Here is a 24,162-nt window from a genome sequence, read left to right as displayed (position 1 = left end):
GTAAAGTGGTTGAGGGTAGCTGTCACCTAGGATCTCAGCTGGGGCTATGGCCAGAAAAGCAACATTCGACCTCTCAATATCTCTTCTTACCTTCTTTACTGCTTGGTAATTGGGTCCCAAGAGCAAGCACTCCAAGAGAACCAAGCAGAAGATGCACTGCTTTTATGACCTAGCCTCAGATCAGAGGGAGTCATTTCCACAATAATCATACCTCATACACTCAATGTTAATGTATTTAAATCCAATGTTGCTAGTTCCCCAAGGAAAATACAACTCCAACCTTAAAAGAGGGCTTACTGGACCCTTTTTGTGATTCAACTAAAAAAAATTCATCAAGCATTAGTGAGAAGTGGCTATTTTATAAAATTATTTCATAATGCATATGGGTCAGGGGAAGTTTTTTTTTTTTTAATTCAATTCCACTGAGATATATTCACACACCATGCAGTCATACAAAGCATACATTCAATTGTTCACAGTACTGCCACATAGCTGTGCGTCCACCACCGAAATCAATTCCTGAACATTTTCATTACTACACACACAAAAATAATAAGAATAAAAATTAAAGTGAAAAAGAATAATTACAGTAAAAAAGAACACTGGTGGCTCTTCCCTCCCCCCCTCCCCCATTTTTCTACTCATCCATCCATACACTGGACAAAGGGGAGTGTGGTCCATATGGCTTTCCCAATCACATTGTCACCCCTCATAAGCTACATTTTTATACAATTGTCTTCAAGATTCAAGGGTTCTGGGTCGCAGTTTGATAGCTTCAGATAACAGGGGAAGTTTTATAATGCATATTTAATTTAAAATAATCTAATTCCAATGAAGAAAAATCAAATACAGGAAAAAGGAACGTAAATTTGCCCTGAATGTACAGGTAAAGGAAAAAGGGATTTGAAAAAGACAAAAGGAGAAGATTACAAATATTTGCCTTTTTGACCAAAAGGGAGAAAAGAAAGGCAACAAAATAAGATTTCAGTGGCTAAGAGATTTCAAATCAAGTCGAGAGGCTGTCCTGGAGGTTTCTCCTATGCAAGCTTCAGCTAGATATGTCAAATGGACACAGTATGATACGCCCAAGTCAACAATAGTCCTGAAAACCCTAAAGAATACCCGGATCCCTTTCTGAGACTCTATAACAGTTTCACTCACTAAGTTTATTTAAGTCAGAAACTTAAATCCTCCAGAGTGCTCCTATGCCAGCTAAGTCCCTAAACCCAGAGGCAATAGCCTCTTCAAGAACATCAACCCAATGTGTCCCTTTTTCCCATAATGTTGACACCCCTTTTCAACATGAAAAATTTAGGGTAGTCACTTCCTAGATATCTATGAAGATCAGGAAAGTATTAAAGTAGAGGAAGGGCAAGCAGCAGACAAGATGTACTTTAATAAAGGATTATGACTACTGAATCTCTATATAATTTTCTTTTTCTTAGTTGCTAGGGTATTAGAAAATCTAGAAGAAAAGAACTGAAATGGTGGAACTGCAATCCATAACATTCTTTGAAATTTGCTCTATAGCTACTTCTTAAATTGTAATTTGAAAGTTATCACCTTTTTGTATATATATTATATTTCACAATAAAGAAATAACAAACTATGGTACTGTAACTTATAACATTTTTGGAAATTTCCTTTGTAACTACTTGTTAAATTGTACTTTTGAAAGTTATCTTTTTGCGTATATGTTATATTTCACAATAAGGAACTGTAACCCTTAACATTCTTTGAAATTTGCTCTCTAACTACTTGTTAAATGCACCTGGAAATTTATCACTTCTATGTATATGTGTTATGTTACACAGTAAAAAATATGGAAAAAATGATCTTAGAATTATAGTTAATACACTCAGATATTAAATAGGTTTGTTTAATCAATTAATAAAAAACCTAGCTGGGAGTTATAGCATATCATCTAACCATATCATATCATTTTGAAAGAAGTTGATGTGAAGGTATACTTGAAAAATACGAAGGGGTCAGAGTTTTAAAAACTAATCCCATATGATGAGCATTAACTTGGAATCTACCATCATCTTCATAATCACGCCAACAGGATGAAGGGAGCTTAGTGTTTCCATCTAAGGCTCAGAGACACACCTTGGAATTATGTAGCCCTCTTCGTGCTGGCCTCATATCTTTGACTGATAAATAACTTACTAAAATTATCAGTGTCAATCCAGAAACCACAATCTGCTTGAGAGGGTAACTTCATTTCACCTAGAAAGTAAGCTTAGTTCATCCTATCAGGTAACCTCATCCTAATAGGCTGTCTCTGCTGGCCTTACTATAAATGACCTTTATCCTTGGCAAATTAATATAAATTAAGAGATGATGAAACATCTAGCTTGTAGATTTATCATTTGTAGTTGGGTTTAAGAATAATTCTGTAACCAGTGGGGGACTCTCTCAGCATTTGAATTTAAAGTAATTGCAATGTTTAAGAGATTCTGACATATGAGCCTTGTGATTCCTCATAAACTATATAATTAACTTTAGCTGGATTTAAATTGAATGGTATAAAATAATTCACCAAAAATATGTAAACAGTATTGGAAAGTTTAAGGTAATTTGAGATTAATTATGTAAGTTAATTTATTAGACATGCAATGATTAAGTACTTGTGACGAAGCCGATAGAGTTGCACATTTGCTGAGTCTGAGTTTCGAAGTATTTAACCAGAAAACTGAACTTAATAATTATAAATTGATTTTGAAAGCTTTAAAGAATGTAATATACTAAGTTTGTATATAGTTTAGTTGGTTTAAATTGGGGTCGTTTGCCATTAAAATCAAAGCTTCCCCTGGAAGTGATAGTTGCTATTTTATGTAACATTTACTCAATCTATAAATTTATGATTGATACAGAATATAAAGGTTTACGAAAAAATAGGTTTCTATTTTTTTTTACTTTAAATTGAATATTAAAAACCCAAGTATTTTTAAACAGTCTATTTAAACTTGAAAGCTCCTTCATGAAGACATAAACTAACCATATGAAGGTCAGAGACTGAAGTTCCAACTTAGTAAGTATAGGGATTCCAAGTCAGAAACTGTCACAACTGGAATCAACGGAGGAGTTTACATGACTGAATTAAACTTTCCCAAGTTGGGGAAAAAGCTGAATTTGCAGGATTAACAGCGTTCAAAGAAAAAGCAATAAAGAGAACTTCCATTTTAAATATGTGCTGGCAAATTTTACATATTAAAAGGATGCACATCCAGACAGAAGGAAAATTTTTACTAACTAAAAAGGATAAAAGATCAGGCTGGCCTCATCAACCCTAAATTCTCAAGACAATGGAAAGAAATAATAATATCCTACACTTTCTATTCCCTGGTAAATTGTCTTTCACCTATGACAGCAACATGAGGATAATCTGAGTGAATCTGGCAAGTACTCAAAAAATATAAGAACCATATACCCTTCTTAGAGGAAAAAATTGGTTTAAAGATGGAATTTTAATAGCAAAGAGAAGACTCAAAGTAATAGGACTCAAGAATGGGAACATAAGGATATAAATGAATTGCAGGTCCTTTCTTCATCATCTGTTTAAAACTATTCTTGATTCTGGAGTTTGGAGGCCAATGCTTGGCTATGCATGTCTCCTTCAGCTGTTTATCTTCTGCTTCTGCTTTATTCTCAGTATTGAAATGTGTTTTCTGCATCACATTCATCATCCCATTAATAGAAGGAATTTCTTAACATTTTTAAAGAAATATTATAATAACCCTATGGGTGATGTCCTGTGAAGTAGTTGCACGTCAACAGTGGCTTCACTATATATGCTCAGGCACTAGTTTGTATAAATTACAAAGGAAAAAGATGTACAGAGTAAAATAATAACCATTTTCTTTGTCAAGGACTTGTAAAATTATTTCTTTATAATAAAAACATTATATTAAATGATTTGTCATTGCCTACTCTATTCCCTTTTTTAATTGGGAATACACTAATAAACCATTCAGAAGCCAATATTCATTTTCACCAAGGCCTTTTTAAAATTGTATTTCTTTGAGGACCAGAGAATCTGCTAAGTAATCTTTAATAATCAGTAAGATCCCTAAATATACATATAAAAACTATACAGTAATATGCTAGAATATTCTGTGTGTATTGTGTGATTTTTAATTTTTTATGCTTTATTAAATTTTTTGTATTTGGATTACTTAATTTTTTCAAATAAGCATATATTACTTTTATAATCTCAACAAAGTGACTTTTTTATTTGAATAATTATTTATTGAAAGTAAACTACTAATTCATTCATTCAACATGTCAACAAAACAATTTAGTACCGATCAAATGAAAATGAGAATATACAAATGCTTAGCTCACTGTCATTTTTCAACAAATGCATAGATGTGTGGGGAGAAAAGACATGCACACAAAGAACTGTAATACTGTGAAAGAAATGATAATCATCAGAAAGGAAGTTAAAAATGTTACAGAGGTTCAAAGATCATACTTATGTAGTACTGGGCAAACAGGAACACATTTAAAAAGTGGAATTTGGGTTGGGCCCCCAATATTGGATGATTTTGAAATATCACACTGGAAAAGGAAAGGCATTCATGATGTTTAGTGTAAGCAATGATGGAGCAACATGAGAGAGCAACATTGAAGAAATGATGAAAAACGATGTTTGATTGAAGATTATGTTACAAGTTGAGGATTGCCAATATATCAATTCACTGGCAGGCAGAGGTACTGAGGAAAGATTATTCAAAGTCTTGAATACTGCCAGTGTTTAGACTTTATATAGAAGACAGAGGGAGGAACTGAAGAAATCTGAACATAATGGGGAGGCCAATCAAAGTGACATTTTAAAAATCTTGTATACAATATTCTAAATGCTATATGAGATAGTCGGACTTAGGTTTTAAAAAAAATGCCTGGCAGGAGCTAAATAAAAGAGCTCCCAATGGCCAAAACTGGAATAATTTGTGCAAAGTAGAATTGAATTACAACTCAAAATATAAAATATATCTCCATCTGCCCACACTGATGTAAATAAATTAATAAATAGGGAATAAGGGATAAATCTTCCATGTAGAAGAATTTTAAATATTTCTGTAGGTACTCCTTCAAGGGGGAAGAACATAACTCTCTACTCTTTAAGATTGAGCTGCACAGTAACTTCCTTCCAGAGAGTACAATATAGAAAGAGGGATAAAAGAGTAACTTTACAGTAGTGAAACCTGACACACACTACCTCAGCTAGGCAATCAAGGTCAACATCAACAGTCACAGCATGAATTCTTCTTAGGAAGTGATGAAAATGACACTTGTGTGATCTTCCTTCCCAATCCCGTAACCCCAGCCTAATCATTTGAAAAAGATCAAACAAATCCCCTCGTGGGACATGCAACAAAATATCTGAGCAGTACCCCTCAAAATTGTCAAGGTCATTAAAAAAACAAGGGACTTCTGAGAAACTGTCCCAACCAAGAGAAGCTAAGGAGACTTGACAACAAAATATAATGTGGCATCCCAGATGGAATCGAGGAACAGATTAAGAACATTAGGAAAAACCAAGGACATGTGAATAAAGTGTGGACTTTAGTTAATAACAATATATCAGTATTGGTTCATTAATTTTAACAAATGAACCACACCGATATAAGATGTTAAAAATAGAGGAAACTGGGTGCAAGGGTAGATGGAAACTCTGTACTGTTTTCACAACTCTTCTGTAAATTTAAAACTGTTCTCAAAAATAAAGTCTAATTTTAAAAAAGGCTCCATTTCCCTCCAAACACAAATCTTCCAAAAATTGGAAAAACATCCACTGATCCTGATGTAAGTCTAGGTCTAGCTGCTTAAATAGGAGGGGAACATATATGCTATGATTCGATATTGATTCAGAGGCTGTGCGTCTGAACTATAATGCAGGAAGTCTGTCATTTTATTTTTTTAGGTTCCTAAAGGCTTTTCTAAACTTGAAATATAAATACCTCCATGAAGATTTATGTGTTTGGAAGCATTCGAGGGAGAAGGGGAAAAGGGGTATCTAAGTGTCAAATTATACTTATTTCTTCTTTTGTTCTCTGGGTGGTGCATTTTACTTCTAAAACGATTTGATTTGGTTAAACTGCAGATAGAGCCATGTATTCTCTTTTATATTAAAAGTTTTGTGGTTGTTAGTCCTAGCTGACTCTTTTCACCTTCCTCTTCTTTGCTGTGTTGGATTTAAGTCATCTTACAGTTTGCTTCTTTATTAAGGCTGGTGCAGCTATATGTAGCTGTGAGCAGTGTTCCTGGTGCCAGAAACTTGGGAGAACTGTAACTGGCAAAAAAGCTTGTTTCTAATTTTGACATTTTAAAATGTAATATAACAAACATTCATATGATTACTACCTACGTATAATAAATATTAGCAATTTGTCATATTTCTTTTCAGCTTTTTTAAAATAGTATTTTTTTAAATGTAGGTCAGGCAAAAAACACTATAAAATACGTAAAAATTCAATTCTAAGACTTTATAATTATGTCTTAAATCAAATAGGAAGTAAAGATTTACAGCTTCAGGAAAAGAATAATGACTATTACAGTATAAAACTCAAAGAAATAGGAATTTGATAGAAATCTGTCATTAAGAGGAGGGGAATATATCACACGAGTTTCCTCTTTGATTCAGGAAATAATTTACTTCAAAAGAATATAGAAAGACTGGAACACAACCTTGGGTTTACTCTTCCTGGAAAAACACAAATATGCACATGCAAACACGCTAATTTATCCCCAGTAGTTTTGTTTTTTTTTTTCTTCCTGGAATTTCCAAAATCACCAAGAGGTCAAATTTACTTTGCATCTAATTCCTTTGGCTCTTACTGTCTAAACCACCACCACTTTATCATTTACTGTCATATTCCTTAATCTAGACAGTTGAGCAGTTTAATAATGTAACTTCCTAAAGTCTCTGGTTTTATCACTCATCATTTTATCATTTCATATCCTATCTTCCTAACAGGGTTATGAGTTCTTTAGCAAGGGCTTTTGTCTTCTTAACAATTTTGGAGACTCAGACTTCAGTGATTTAGGAAGTCATGCACATTTATAGAACTTCAATAAATACATAATTACCTTGATTGAGAAAAAAGGTTTTATAACATATGTAATCAGTATTTTTTTACTTCCTGTATTAACTCAGAGCATGTGCTCCCTATTCCTAAATGCTATTAATTTCTAAATCCCATATTTAAAAACCTAACTCCAGTTCATACTTCTGTAGGAAGCTTTTTCAGGTCCTCAATATTTTATTTGGGGATAGCTCTTATACTTTGGTTCATCAGTGTATTGTAACTTATCTTTTCACATGTGTAAATTTTGTAACCATGGCATGAGCAACCTGACAGCAGAAACCACAGTAAGTCAGCACTCTGAAGTCAGAGGCCTGGCTTGGAATCACAGTTCACCTACTAATTCTATGCCCAGTAAGTGCTCCATAAACGTTTGTTGAGTAGATAAATAAATGACTTAAACTTTCTGAGTCTCAGTTTCTTCATCAATTAAACATATGTAATAGTATCTGTCCTATAAGGATACTGTGAAGTCATAATGTATTAAATGTAATCATGTATAATGTAACATGTTTATTCTATAGCATATTGTAAGCATGTGCCTATCTTTGAGTTTCCCACAGATTTAGTGTTTTTCTTTGTTGGGATTCACAAAACATCTTTTACTTTATCTTTGAAAGAAAATAAACTGAATTTATCTTTTATTCTTTCTCTCACTACAGCCCATTTATTTCCTTCAAACGACTTACATCAATGTGTATTTTTGGGACATGTCCACCATTTTATCGTTAGGATCTTTCTCTAGACATTCAAACACACTGTGTATTGTTTACCTCTATGACGTCAGTACTTTGCACACAGCCCAACAACCCTCTTGGACTTTCTTCTGAGGATTACTACTTTCAGGCTGCATAAATGTTGACTGTAGTATAGATCACTCAAATGGGTCACCTTCAGGAACAAGAAGAAATGTAATTTCTGTTCCCACCCCACCCCCCAATGGTGAGATAAGGGGAATGAATGATCCTTTCCTCTGAGGGGTTATTGGACAGATACTGGCAGGAATGCGTGGGAAATCCCTCCCAGGGGCTGGGAAGTGTGTTGGGTCTTCAGGGAAGTCTATTAACTCCTTCAGGACAAAATAACTCATTTCTTAAGGATCTTCTTAAGCAGAAAATTCCTAAATATTAGAAAAAAATATCTGTCTAAAATGCAGATTCCCCAGACCTCACTGCAGGGAAACTAATTTGTAAGTAGTGTTGTCCAGAATTTACATTTCACAGTCACAACTTCTCCCCCCACCTCTCCCTTTATGTTGATTCAGATGGTCCTTCAACCCCAATTCAGGAAGGATTGTCAGGCTACCAAGAATTGTCTTCTCCAAATTGGTCAACGCCTTCCTTGCCAGGCCCAGGTCAGCTGGAAAACAATGTATGTAAAATACTAATGTACATTTTTACTGCTCAGTTGATTGCTTTGGTGATATCAATTCTAGCAGTACCAGAAACAATCAATAGTTTTAGTCATTCAGATACACAGGAATTTAAAAGATGGACTTATGACTATCACTTAATTTTAAGATTTAAAAATTAGGCCAGTTCTGGGTGAGACACTTCAGGAATGTTTCAGATATGTCCAGAACAAGACAGTAAAGTTTTAAAAAATTATGACATGTGGAGAGGCTGAAAAATCTGAGGACTCCAGAGTCATAGGAAAGGGAGCTGATTTCAGATATCTATAGCACCGCTGTCTGGAAAAGTTGCAGGGGTGAAGGTAAGGAATGGAGGGGCAGGAATTCACCTGTGTGGCTCCAAAAACCAAAGCTTATTTCTTCTAGAAGATTGTGCCCTGTTTATACCCTAGCTCAATGACTTGTCTCACAAATGTCACTGTGATCACTGTGGTATTAGTTTATAGCAAAAATAAATTTGATATAATAATCAGAGTTTGGTCAAGTCTTTGAAGTTGAGAAAAATGCTTTACTCTGGAGTAGAATCAAATTGTCCATTTACTTTCCTCATTCTATTTCTGGGTCTTTGCTCACTAAGTTTGCACTTCCTAAAATGCCTTACCTTCTATTTCTCTATTTAGTGAAGGTATAATAAAAAATTAGTTACTCTAGGAAGCTCTTCCTGATTTCCAGGCAGAGCTAAGTGGAGCTAGTAGACAATTCTTCGAGGGTCTCTTGTATTTCTGGACATCTTTTGGACAAGGCACCAACTGTCCTTTTGTTCTTGGTTGTATTTTCAAGGATGTTTTATAGCGAACAGCCTTGGAAGAGATACTATTTCCCTCCAAAGGAAAGGGAGGATTTCCTTGCCATCTGTTAAAACCATGTGATCGGTGATCTGCTCTTAAATTTCCTGGGGAAATGGTGTGGCCTTTTTAAGAAATATAAACAAGTTTTGGAGAAAGCTGAAGTCCTAATAAAACCATACTCATGGATTAAGATACTCAATATTGTAAAAATGTCGTTTCTCCCCAAATTGACTTATAGATTTGATGTAACTCCAATTAAATTCCAAGCAAACTGTGTGCATGTGTGTGTGTGCATGCGTGAGTATGTATGTGTGGAAGTTGACAAGATCCTTCTAAAAAATATGTAAAAATTGCACAGATGCAAGAATAACTAAGACTATCCTGCAGAAGAAAAACAAAGCTGGATGGCTTACACTACTAGATAAGAAGACTTATTGCTTATTAAAGACTTAATAAATAGTAGGATGGTTAAGATCATGTGTTAACTTGGTCAGGTTATGGTATCCAGTTGTTTGGTCAAGCAAGCACTGGCCTGATTATTACTGTGAGGATATTTCATAGACTTAAATCATTAGTAAGTTGATTGCATCTATGGCTGAATACATCTTCAATCAACAGAGGAGACTGCCTTCAACAATGAAAGAACTCTCATCCAATCAGTTGATGACTTTAAAAGGAAAAGTGATGATTTCAGCAGTCAGAAGAGAGACGTTCTATCTCTACTTCAGCTCAGCCAGCTTCTCCTGGGAAATTCATCAGAAACCTTCATTGGAGTTTCTAGTTTGCAGCTTACCCTACAGATCTTGGATTTGCCTGTTCCCACAGTCACATGAGAAAATTCTTATAAAAACCTCATAATATTTACAATTATCTCCTATTAGTTTTATTTCCCTAGAGAACCCTAACTAATAAAATTGTTTCAGTATGGTACTGTGCAAGAATAGGCAACAGACCAACAGAACACAACTGAGAGTCCAGAAACAGACCTGTGCACACATACATGGTCACTTTATTACTACAGTGCAGTGAGGAAAGGGAAAAGATAATCCACATAATAAATGATGCTGAGTAAAATGGATATCCACATGGAAAAAAATCTATCTTGACCCCCATTTCTCACTGTAAATAAAAATTCCAGATGGACAGATGGTAGATCAAAATATGATGCGTAATATAAACAAGTTTTGGAGAAAGCTGAAGTCCTAATAAAACCATACTCATGGATTAAGATATTCAATATTGTAAAAATGTCATTTCTCCCCAAATTGACTTATAGATTTGATGTAACTCCAATTAATTTCCAAGCAAACTGTGTGCATGTGTGTGTGCATGCGTGAGTATGTATGTGTGGAAGTTGAGAAGATCCTTCTAAAATATATGTAAAAATTGCACAGATGCAAGAATAACTAAGACTATCCTGCAGAAGAAAAAGAAAGCTTCTAGATTAAAACACAGGGGAATGTCTTTAAGATCTTGAAGTAAGCAAAGATTTCTTAAACAGGATACCCTAAAAAGCATTAGCCACAAAATAAATAAAAAGGTATATTGGACTATATTATAATTAAGAATGTCGGTTCATGAAAAGATATTAAGACAGTGAAAAGACAAGCCATAGAATGGGAGAGAATATTTACAATACAGATATCCAAAAAATGACTCATATCAAGAATATATAAAACCTCATAGAACTGAATAGGAGAATGTGCCGGTTTGAATGTATTGTGTCCCCCAAATGCCATTATAAGTCCATCTCTGGTGTTTTGCATTCCACAGCATTAGCAAACTAAGACAGAGAAAAACATAATGCAATAGAAAGAAGTGGACAAAAGACATGAACAGACACTTTACAAAAGGAGGTATTCAAATGTCCAATCAACATAAGATAAGGTACTCAACTCTAGAGGTTAGGGGGGAAATATCAATTAAAACCAATTTAAATAGCATTTCACAATTACATGACTGGATGAAATGAAAAAGACAAGCCACCCCAAGTGTTGATATTGTGGATCAAACCAGAATTCTCATGTGCTCATATATAAACACTTTGAAATATTATAACAGTATCTAGCAAAGCTGAACCTGAGCATTCACCATGCACCAGCAATTTCATTACTGAGTATATACCCAGAAGAAATGCAGACCTATAGTCACCATAAAGCACGTACAAAATTGTGCATGGTAGGGCATTTGTAATAGCTCCAAATGGAAACAACTCAAATGTTCATCAAGAGTAGAATAAATACATAAATTATGGTCCATTCAAACAATGGAATAGTAATTCCATTGCAATAAAACAATGATACATGAAACAACAGGAATGATTTTCACAAATACATTACTGAATGAGAGAAGCCAATTTAGACTCTATTATACAATTTGTATAAAGTTGAAAAACAAGAAAATATAATCTATGGTGTTATATATTAGGCTAGTGGTTATCCTTGGAAGGTTAGTATCTTGAGGGGCATGAAGTTGCTGGTAATGTTTTATTTCTTGATTTGGGTGCTGGTTATATGGTGATTGCTCACCTGTAAGATTTCATTAAGCTGATCACTCTGTGTATTACACTTTAACAAAATGATTACTCTAAGAAAAGTTGCTAAAGTAATCATTTTATGTCTATATTAAGTTACCTGGTAGAAGAGAGAGTTAGACTGATTGCCAAAAACAAAACAAAACAAAACAACAACAACCTGGACTCAAACTCCTGTGTGTATTGAAGTCTTAAAACCTAGGCAGGGCACAGGGTCCAAACATTTTCTCCCTTCTAGTTTCCTGAGCTCTGTCTTGGCTCTTCCAGTAAGATCGTGGTTCTCTAGTCCTTGGCTTCTTGCCTGTCTGTAGCTTGGTTGAGCCCCAATCCATAACTGAACTGCTACCTGAATTGACCCATGGCTCATCTGCTTGAATGACTGTTTTGCCCCCACATCAGTAGTCTCTGATAAGTTTATACCCTGGGTTTGATGAAATAATCTTTCAGATAAACACTGATTGGGGAAAAGAAAGGAACAAAGGAGATTTGTAGGCAACAGTATTTTTCTTTCTTTCTTTTTTTTTTTTTTTTTTGGAGCAACGGGGGGAAAAGCCATTTCTCCATCATAGCCAAAGATAATAAAGCAAGAGTTATAAACTGAAATGCCATAAAGGCCAGACAGATTAAAAAAAAATCACTAATTTTTAAAAAATACTTTCCTATTAAAAGAAAAGGATATGCTCTTTTCCTTTTTTTTCTGGAAATATCCAGCAATCAGTCTAAGGTTGTAGTACAGAGAAAAATGTGTTTACTAAAAAAAAAGAAACAGTGCAAATAAAATAACTAAAGGCAACTCCTCTTAGTGTCAGGGAAACATATGAGAACAGCAGATGTGAACCACAGTAAAGTGTAGTGCTCATGCCTTGTCTACAGTGCGTAGTTGCTATTCTGCTCCACTTGTGTGAAGTTGTGGAGAATCATGGACCTAGTGTAAGAAGAGTCAGAGTCTATATTTTTAAGTCAAGTCTCCTAACTTGCAAATTTTAATTACAATTTTTTAAAAGACTGAGCAAGTCAATCAAAACATATGGGGATGGATTTGACCCATGGGCCATTAGTTTATAACCTCTCCTAACAGCTAGTTATATTTTCAAGACCCCTTAATTACAGGAATTCTAAAGGAATAACTCCAGAGATCCCCATGTGGGGACAAGTCTTGGGCAACCAAGGGAGAGTCAATGTCAACTACTTCTCTCAGATTCCTAGACAGGTTTACGTAGGAAGCCCATTCATTCACTCAACAATCATTTATTGAGCAGCTACTCTCCTAATGTACTTCAATTTGGTTCACTTCAAATTAATTCTTATCAAATGGACAACCAAATATAATCTAATTCACAAATCAGGAAAACATGTGGTCAAATGATAGGCCCTGATGTGAGATTCAGAAACCATGACCACTCTCTGGGAAGACTTTTTGGGCATCAGCTTTGATGGTAGTTACTTGGATAGTGGTGGAGTCTAGCAGGAGATTGAAAGTCTCTGAAGTCTGAGCTTTCAAACCAAAGTCTTGTCATTGCTCCATTAAAAGATAGAGATATAGAAGATAAGGAAAAGGCTTCCTAGACACATGCAGTTAATAAATTAATTCACGCAGAATGACTTTTGGAAGTAAAAATAGCAGTAGGGCTAAAGTTCCTGAAAGATCTGAGGAAAATTTCATACAAGCCTAAGTGGCCCCACTGCTCACTTGCCAGTTGATTTTTGTTTTAAAGAGAAAGGCACAGAGAATAAAATATCAGTTATCCCAATAGCCTTCTTTCCCCCTCTTTCCTTAACAGGGGGAGAACTGTGTTCACTTCTCTTTTCTTTTGCTACTGTCTCTTGGGTCTAGTTTTTCCTTAAATGCTCAGGCCAATCTTTAATAAATGTTTTTCTTTTAACAATATCACCCGAAGAACCCATCATTAATTCTTTCAAATGACAGCAATTACCCTTTTATGAAACATCAGTTCTCCAAGCTACTCAGGGGCTTCCCAGAGAAGACGCAGAAGCTGCCAATTCAACCCATACTGAGTCTAGAGCCAAAGTGAATCTTTTCCTGGAACCAAAGTGCGTCTTTCTGAACTTTGTTTACAGAATTCAGTTCCTTCTCTCTTCGGTTCCAACAGAGCTTCTGACAAAGAAAAATGAACACATTCTTTAGCAATGCCAAGGTCAAAACAATAGGACAAAAGGGCTTTGTGGTTTGCTCCTCCTTATCAAAATTTTGTGCAGATGAAAAAGGGCTACTAAATTTTCTTGTATTAAAGTAGTAAAAATTGTGCCTGATTCAGAAAAAATCTTAGTCTACATGTGGCTTGCCTAGACCTCATCCTCAATAGAAAGTAATGGACATGCTTAGCAAACTCTGTCTTCCCTTAACCTTCCCTGGCCCATATCCCTTTCTCCATACCTGATTGTTCTGGCTTTACATCTGCTGATCTAAGGGCACAGGATGCCAACTTGGTGAGCACAGCATAAGACTCCCTTCCTCTTAGTGATATTTTCTAGGGGAAGACAGTCTCTGGGAGTCATATGACTCCTAGATTTGGCATCAGAATTCTAGGTGGACAAATCAATCTTAACAGCTTCAGTTTCCTTACCTATATAATGGTGATAAATATCTGCATCACATGGTTACAATAAACATTAAATTAAATAAGGAATGTGAACTATCTGTAATGATGCTTTTTGCAAAGTAAGTTCCCAATAAATGATAGCTAAATTTGAGTTCCCAAGAGAAATGGAATATTTACCTCTCGAGGCCAATCATAAGGATTGAGTTCTGCATCTTGAATATTGATCACAAAGTATTGTTAGCAAAACTCCAAGAAAATAGGCAATCTGAATTATTTTTCAGTACCTGACTTTTTCTTGTTTTGAAGAGCACTAAATGTTCTAGAATTTTAGTACACTTAGTATTTTGGGTTGCTAAAGCTGCTGGAATGCAATATACCAGAAATGGTTTGGCTTTTACAATGGGGATTCATTAGCTTAACAGTTTACAGTTCTAAGGCCATGAAATGTCCAAATTAAGGCATCAACAGGAAGATACCGTCTCCCTGAAGAAAGGGCTATTGGCAATCCTCGGCTCCACTGTCACATGCCAGGCACATGGCGCCGTCTGCTGGCTTCAATGGCCTCCTTTCTGAGCCTCTGTGTGTCTCCTTGTCTCTCAGCTTCTCTGGGGCCTTTTCTGTGAGCTTTTCTTTCTCTCTGCTTCTGTGTCTCTTTTATCCTCTTATAAAGGACTCCAATAGGAGGATTAAGATCCACCTTGAATGAGGTGGGTCACATCTCAACTGAAATAGCCTAATCAAAAGGTCCTACCACCAATAGGTCTACACCCACAGGAATGGATTAAAAGAACATGACCTTTTCTGGGGTACACAGGGCTTCAAACTACCATACTTAGCACTTACTATTTTGTCAGAATAGATACAGTCTGAGTTCTGTTGCTAGGAGCACTGTCATATGAGAACTCTAACACATTTTTCCCCAAAGCAACAAATCAAAAGTGTTAAATTCCAAATTCAACTGTCTAGAACATTAATATAAAGGTCAAGACAGGAAAATTTTTCTAATATTTTGGCCTTTATAAAGAGTACTGCAATGAGCATTCTAGTGCTTTTCTTTTGGTGCACATACCTATGCATTTTGTTGATTATATATTTAGAAACAGAATTTTTGGACCAAAAAAGTATATGTTTAGCTTTAATATATAATGCTAGACAGCCATCCAAAGTGGCTGTGTCAAAAGATACTCCTACCTGCAGTGTGTGAGAATTATGATTGATCCACATATTCATCAAGATTAGCCATTTCTTATGTTAGTCATTCTCGTATGTAGTATTATTATATTAAATCAACTATGCATTTATTTTAAAACAAAGTTTGTTTCTATGCAGAAGCTCTATTGTTCATAGCTTAGAGCTAATGAGACCAAGGCACAGATGGGTTGAAGCCACAAATGAGCGGATGAGCTTTCCACAAAGGAATACTCTTCTTGTCCAGAAGTGGCACATCTAATGCTTACCAGCAACTTTGTAAATATATTATGGTGGTTATTTCCAAGGATTCTGGGATAAAGTAGATAGACAGATCACCACAAAACCATCAGGGAGATCAGAAAAATTCAAAAGTATAGGTTTTTCCACTGGCGCCTCTATGAAATTCATCATTATATACTTGACATAAGAATTCCTTTTACTATATTAGTATATTTGTTAAGAGCATGGAGTCTGGACATAGACTGCCAGGATTTGACTCCTAATCTGACCAACTTACTATCTGTCTAACATTGCCCAAGTTTCTTAGATTCCCTGCCTCAGTTTCCTCATCTGTAAATGTGGATACTAGCAGTACCTATCTATATGCCAGGCACTATGATAAGCCATTTACACAAGCCATCTAAGTAAATTTAATATCCATAATAACCATATAAGATAAATATTATTTCTATTTTATAGATAAGGAAACAAGATCTGAATTAATTTATACAAGAATAGACTAAACACACCTTAAGTTTTCATTTTGGAAAGATAAAGCCTGAGAAAGATAAGGCCTAGGATTATAAAATCCTTGAAGGGAATAGCAATGTAAAGAGAATTTATTTAACTAAATAAATCTTCAAATATTAGCCCAGGGTAGAGGGGGCTCTTGTCAGAACTTCGAAGGAGCATTTATTGAGAAACACTGCACCCAAAATGCCAGACAAACAAAGGTGAATGATTCAGCTAAAAACTAACCACACAGTTAGAGAAATCATTCACAAACTTGTCAGAGAGGACAATTAGACATCTTTTGCAAGATGTAATAATTATTAGTAATTTGAGACAATGACAACTTGTCAGAGCAGGTAGTATACATAAAGATTCTATTCTCAAGGGATAGTACATGATGTAAAAATAAGTAAGTTTAAAAGTTTAGATATATAATAGTTGTAGACTTCAATACATAATTTTCAGTAATAGATAGAACATTTAGACAGAAGATCAATGAGGAAATGCAACACTATAAAACACTAGACTTAAGAGCCATCTATAGAACATTCCACCAACAGTTCAATATTCATTCTTCCCAAGTATACATGGAGCATTCTCCAGAATAGACCACATGTTGACCACGAAACAAGTCTCAAAAAATGTAAAGGACTGAAATCATATGAATTATCTTTTTCAACCACAATGAAATGAAGCTAGAAATCAATGACAGAAAGAAAACTGGAAATTTCACAAATACATGGATATTAAACAACACACTCTTAAACAACTACTAGGTAAAAGAAATCACAAGGGAAATTTGAAAATATGCAGAGATGAATGAAAATGAAAAAACATACTAAAACTTATGGGATGCAGTGAAGGCAGTGTTCAGAGGGAAATTTATAGCTGTAATCGTTTTCATTAAAAAAAAAACTCAAATCAAATACCTAATTTTATACTTGAGGAACTAGAAAAAGAAGAGCAAACTAAACACAAAGCTAGCAGCAGGAAGGAGATGATAAAGATTAGAGCGCAGAGAAATGAAAGAGAAAATAGAAGAATAGAATCAATGAAACAAAAAGTTGGTTCTCTGAAAAGTTAACTAATATTGTCAAACCCTTATCTAGACTATTCAACATTGTACTGGAAGTTCTAGCCAGAGCAATTAGACAAGAAAAAGAAATAAAAGACATCCAAATTGGAAAGGAGGAAGGAAAACTCTCCTTTTTTCCAGATGACATGTTCTAGTTTGCTAAGCTGCTCAAAGCAGGTACCATGAAATGCATTGGCTTTTTTTTTTTTTTTTCTCATTAAACTTTGTTTTAATGGGTCTCAAAATTCTGTGAAAGATTTTTGGTCATTGTTTCCATTTAAAAAGTACTGATTTTAAAAACTAATAACTTAAAACTGCTACACAAAAACAAATGGTCCACAAAACATTCCGTTCCTTCTGAAAGTTTTATGATGCATTGTTATCATTAACCAGTCTTTTACTATTAAACTTAAATAGCCAATTGAGACGAACAATTCTGAGACAGTTCTTCCACCACTGATTAAGACTGGGGTGGCAGGTGTTATAGGTAATATTCATTTAGCCTTCTGAGCTTTCTGGGCAGACTTGGTGACCTTGCCAGCTCCAGCAGCCGCCTTGTCCACTGCCTTGATGACACCCAGAGCAACTGTCTATCTCATATTCCGAACAGCAAAACAACCCAGAGGAGGATAATCAGAGAAGCTCTCAACACACATGGGCTTGCCAGGAACCATATCAACAATGGCAGCATCATCAGATTTCAGATATTTGGGGCCATCTTCCAGCTTCTTACCAGCACGACGATCCATCTTCTCCCTCAGCTCAGCAAACTTGCAAGCAATGTGAGCTGTGTGACAATCCAGCCCAGGTGCATAGCCAGCACTGATTTGGCCTGGATGGTTCAGGATAATCACTGGAGCAGTGAAGCCAGCTGCTTCCACTGATGGATCATTTTTGCTGTCACCAGCCACACTGCCACGATGAACATCTTTTACAGACACGTTCTTGACATTGAAGCCCACATTGTCCCCAGGAAGAGCTTCACTCAAAGCTTCATGGTGCATCTCAACAGACTTTACTTCAGGTGTTAACACTCACTGGAGCAAAGGTGACCACCATGCTCAGTTTGAGAACACCAGTCCACAGGGACAGCACCAATACCACCAATTTTGTAGACATCCGGAAGAGGCAGATGCAAGGGTTTGTCAGTTGGATGAGTGGGTGGCAGGATGCAATCCAGAGCTTCATGCAGCCTGGTTCCACTGGCATTGCCATCCTTATGGATGACTTTCCATCCTTTGAACCAAGGCATGTTAGCACTTGGCTCCAGCATGTTGTCACCATTCCAACAAGAAATTGGCACAAATGCTACTGTGTCAGGGTTGTAGCCAATTTTCTTAATGTATGTGCTGACTTCCTTAACTATTTCCTCATCTCTCTTCTGGCTGTAGAGCAGCTCAGTGGAATCCATTTTGTTAACACCAACAATTAGTTGTTTCACACCGAGTGTGTAAGCCAGAAGGGCATGCTCATGGGTTGCCCATTCTTGGAGATAGCAGCTTCAAATTCACCACCACCAGCAGCAACAATCAGGACAGCACAGTCAGCCTGAGATGTGCCTGTAATCATGTTTTTAATGAAGTCTCTGTGTCCTGGGGCATCAATAATGGTCACATAGTACTTGCTGGTCTCAGTTTTCCACAGGGAGATACCAGTGGTGATACCACACTTGTGTTCAGCTTTCAATTTATCCAAGACCCAGGCATACTTGAAGGACTCCTTTCCCATCTCAGCAGCCTCCTTCTCAAATTTTCAATGGTTCTTTTGTTGATTCCACCACATTTGTAGATCAGGTGTCCAGTGGTGGTAGATTTGCCCGAATCTATGTGTCCAATAACGACAATGTTGATATGAGTCTTTTCCTTTCCCATTTTGGCTTAAGAATCAGCGATGGTTTTCACGGCACCTGTGTTCTGGCAGCAAACCTGTTGCGAGAAAGTGCATTGGCTTTTATAACAGGTATTTATTAGCTTGCAAGCTTACAGTTCTGATGTCATGAAAATGTCCAAATCAAGGCATCATCAACATTATACCTTCTTCCTGAAGACCAGCTGCTGGTGATCCTGGACTCCTCAATCACATGGCAAGGCACATGGTCGCAATTGCTGATCTCTCCCTTCTCTTCCAAGTTTCATTGCTTTCAGTTTCTTGCTTCTATGGCTTTCTCTCTCTGTCTGAATTTCATTCTCTTATAAAGGACTCCAGTAAGAGGATTAAGACCCACCCTGAATGAGGTGGGTCTTATCTCAAAGATCCTACTCACCAAAAGATCCTGCTTACAATGGGTCCACATCCATAGGAATGGATTAACTTTAAGAATATACTTTTTTAGAATACCTAAAGCTTCAAACCATAACATGATCCTACATATTTAAGATCCCAAAGAATCCAAAAGGAATCTACTATAACTAATAAACAAATTCAGCAAAGTTTCAGTGTACAAGATGAACACACAAAAATCAGTTGTTTCTATATACCAGCAATGAACAATTCAAAAGCAATAAATAATTCCATTTACAATGGCATCTATAATATCTAGGAATAAATTTAACCAAGAAGCACATTGAGTTTTCATTGTTTCAAAACACTGTTGAAAGAAATTAAAGAAGATCTAAATAAATCTCCAGACATTCCGTGTTCATGGATTGGAAGATTTAATATTGTCAAGATGTCAATACTACACAAGTGATCTACACATTTGATCTACACTATCAAAATTCCAGCAGCCTTTTTTTTTTGAGAAATGGAGAAACCAATTCTCAAAGGGACCTTGAGTAGTCAAAACAATCTTGAAAAAGAGGAACATAGAATTACCATATGACCCAGCAATTCCACTCCTAGGTGGAGTGGAATATCCAATACTCCAAATTAAAAACACAGACTCAAAAAGATACTTGAACCCCAGTGTTCATAGCACCATTATTCACAACTGCCATAAGGTGTAAACAACCCAAATGTCCATCAATGGATGGATGGATAAACAAAATTATGGTATATCCACATCATAGAATATTATTCAGCCATAAAATGGAATGGAATTCTGATACATGTTACAACATGGATGAGCCATGAAAACATAATGCTCAGTGACATAAGCTGGAAACAAAAGGACAAATATTGCATGATTCTACTTAGATGAAATATCTACAGTAGGCAAATTCACAGAAATGGAAAGTAGATCAGAGATTGTCAGGAGCTGGGGAGGGGGAAATAGGGAGTTTTTGCTTAATGGGTAGTGATTCTGTTTCTGGTGATAAGAAAGTTCTGAAAATAGTGGTGATAATTGCACAACATTGTGAATTTAATTAATGCCACCGAATTGTACATGTAAAAATGGTTAAAATGGCAAATTTCATGTGGTATATTTTACCACAGAAAAATAAAATTTAGAAGTTTAGATATGTTCCCAATTCCCTCTTGGAACATTAGAAAGTCTTGTAATTATTATCCGGGCCCATATTTAGGACTGGATGAATCAGAGCCCTGAGCCATTCTGGCATTTCTTTTGATTAGTTCCACTTTGATCACTTGGAAGCTGTATTTGTCTTAGTCCCCTAACCAGTAAAATGAGGGCTATGACATCTACTCCACAGGACAGCGAGGAATAAATATGAGTATTAACGACTAAAACAACACCTTTTTGTTGTTTTTAGTTCTGTAGGTAAAGAAAAATCAATGGTCTGGGCAGATTGTTCTATTTGACAGTGCATGGCAATAACGTAGCTAAGCTTTGCTTTGAATTGAAGCCTCAGAAGAGACAATTCGCACAAGGAAAAACTCCTCTTAAATAGACACCTGCCCAGAACTCTGAAATGCTCACTTTTAGCCAGGTATTCTTCAGATGATGGAAGGCACATGAATTAGCTTGTCTAGTCTCAGTCTGAGAAAGTTGGGCCTTATTTTCTTCATACATTGCTGTTCAACTGAAAGAGTAGCCAAGTAGATATTTCAATGAATCATTTCATAAGCTCATAAGGATTTTCAGTTTTAAAAAGGACCTCTAAATTCCCGGCATTCCACCTCTCCTTTGAACATGTGTTTAGTAACCATACCTACTGGCATAAAAAAAATAACTAGGCCAAGTCATATGACAAACGATTCTAAATATCTCAATTACAGAGCTGGCTGCTCTTAGCTTGCTGGTGGCAATTGATGTAAAAAAGCCTGACAAGTTTGATTTAAAAGAAATCCTGAAAGTATAAAATAAAGACATACCACACATTGTTTGGGAAAACCTGTGTTTAATTATTGTGACCTTAAGAAATCAAGTGGGAGAGATACACTGCACCTCGCTAGTAGATAACCAGTGGTTCTTGATGCACAACTGACTTCATGGACATTGGTGATTCTGCTCCTGTATTTGTTCTGCCTCTTCCGGGGGGAAAGGGAGCTGAGATGCCGTGAGCTCCTATTACATGCTGATATTATTCCAGACACCTTACAGGAATTTTCTCACATGATAGTCTTAACAACATTGTAATTACTAACATCCTCATTTTATGTTTGACAGAGATGATTTTTTAAAAAAAATTGATGCTAAATCTTGACATACTATCCTTCTGTCTGCTTGCCCTGCTATAGGGAACTCTGGTCAGCTAATATTTCTCCTACCTTTGCTTTCTAAGAGATACTGAGGCTGAACATTTGGTTTTGACTTTTGGGCAAATAAAGGGGTAATGAATAGAAAGCCCTAAAGAATTCTAAGGACAAGTGGTGTAAGTACTTCACATTTGAAGAGGGGAAGAGAGCTGCTTGCAGAAAGAGAAAAATAAGAAAGAAGATATTTAAACAGAAGCAGAAATTGAGGAAGTCAAGGGCAGGAAAAGGTGTAGAGAGAGAATATGAGATTGAGATTTACAGTGAAAGGAAGAATAGGAATTTTAGAACAGCTGAAAGATTCCAATAATTGTGAGGGAAAAGAATGTAGAAAAAAAATTTTTAACTGTTATACACTGCATCCTTGTTTCAACATTCTTTGAGGGAGTCCAGTAATTTACTTTATATGCTACACTATATTTCTCAGCAACAGAGACTAGACTATGGAAAAAGAGACCAATTTTATTTGGATTCCATGTATATGAAGAAACCAAAAATTATAAAGTTATGTAATACACTAAAGGCATGGATCTAGCAAGAGACAGAGCTAGGACTTGAGACTAGATTTGCCTGTTTCAAAAGTCTATGTTTTTCCCACTGTACATTGCTGTACATTGCCTCGGAACCAGTTCTTTTGCAGCTCATCTCTTAACTCCTGGCCATCAGGATATGGTGGGAAGGGGGTACGACTTAGCTTTGAATATTTTTTTTCTCTAGGCAGGGGAGAGTCGGTCTAACCACTAGCCATGTCATCTTACTCCAAGTGACAAGATTTGGCAATTCTAAAAATAAAGTTATTTTCTAGCTATCTTGTACTGAAAATTTAAAGTTCACTGCCTCATTGCATACTTAAAATAATTTAAATGAAAAATTTTTCACTATCAGAGATGAAGATATTAGTATGCCTCATAAAAACCAAATTTATATTTTGAGAAAAACTTTTTAATACACAGACAGACGTGAAATTTTCTCTATTTTGAATTGTTAATTTCTTTAGTTAGTTGGATCTCAGGAGCAGAGTTGAGGTCATCCTCTTCACTTTATGCACATACTATCATCATTGGTCTGTTCACAAACTTCTTGCTTTCATTTACTTTGACATTTATTTATTCAAAATTCATTCATTCATTCATTTCCCTTTGTCCACATTCTTCACTTCTTTTCCCTCCTTCTCCTTACATAGGCAATATATCTATGCTGTGTAATGTTTATTTTGTTGGTTTATTTGTAAGTGTCCTTGTGACATGTACTTTGAGACTTCTTGAGCATGCATTTTTATTTGCCTAAGTGATACTGTGTTACAGTTATGTTCTGTGTCTTTTTTCCTGCAGTTCTATGATTTTAAGTTCACGTCACCATGTATCCACCGTGTTGTAGCTGCTGCTTAGGACACCGTGGTATGCATCCCTCATATTTTACCTTCATGTTCACCCAGAGCTGGATGTACAAGTTGCCTGCAACTCCAGGCAACCACGAAAAATGCTGAAATGAAGGTCTTTGCACAAGTCCCCTTTTGGACCTGTGTGCAACAGAATACTGGGTCACAGGGTATGAATAAATTCAATTTGATGTGGATGCCTGGTTGCTCCCTAGAATGACTGCTCTGGTCCACATTAACACAAACCACACAGGAGGGTTCCTATTCCCACATCACTGCTCTCACCGAGCATTATCCAGCTCCCTGATTTTGCCAATCTAACATATAATGCAGTAGTTCATGCTGTTGTTTCTATATATATATATATACACATATATATGTATGTTTTTTAATTGAGATTGTTCACATACCATACAACTACCAAAGATCCAAAGTGTACAATCAATTGCCCATGGTACCATCATACAGCTGTGCATCCATCAACACAATTAATTTTTTTTTCAATTTTTAGAATATTTTCATTACTCCAAAAAGAAATAAAGACAAAAAAAAAGGAAACTCAGATCCTCCCATACACCTAATCATGCCCCCCTCCATTACTGATTCATAGTTTCAGTATAGCACATTTGCTACTGTTGATGAAAGAATGTTAAAATACTATTAACTGTAGTGTATAGTTTGCAATAGGTATATATTTTTTCCCTATATGCCTCTCTGTTATTAGCTTCTAGTTATAGTGTCATACATTTGTTCTAGTTCATGAGAGAGATTTCTAATATTTGTATAGTTAGTCATGGACATTTTCC

General features: G+C 35.8%; 1 pseudogene; it reads right to left on the bottom strand.

Annotated features, from left to right (window-relative positions):
- Positions 1–17,755: 17,755 nt before the first annotated feature.
- LOC119510603 lies at positions 17,756–19,253 on the bottom strand (annotated as a pseudogene).
- Positions 19,254–24,162: the final 4,909 nt, after the last annotated feature.

Source organism: Choloepus didactylus, chromosome 15 (genome assembly GCF_015220235.1).
Source record: "Choloepus didactylus isolate mChoDid1 chromosome 15, mChoDid1.pri, whole genome shotgun sequence".
In the NCBI taxonomy this organism is placed as follows: Eukaryota; Metazoa; Chordata; class Mammalia; order Pilosa; family Megalonychidae; genus Choloepus; species Choloepus didactylus.
This window is presented reverse-complemented; position numbering and strand designations above follow the sequence as displayed.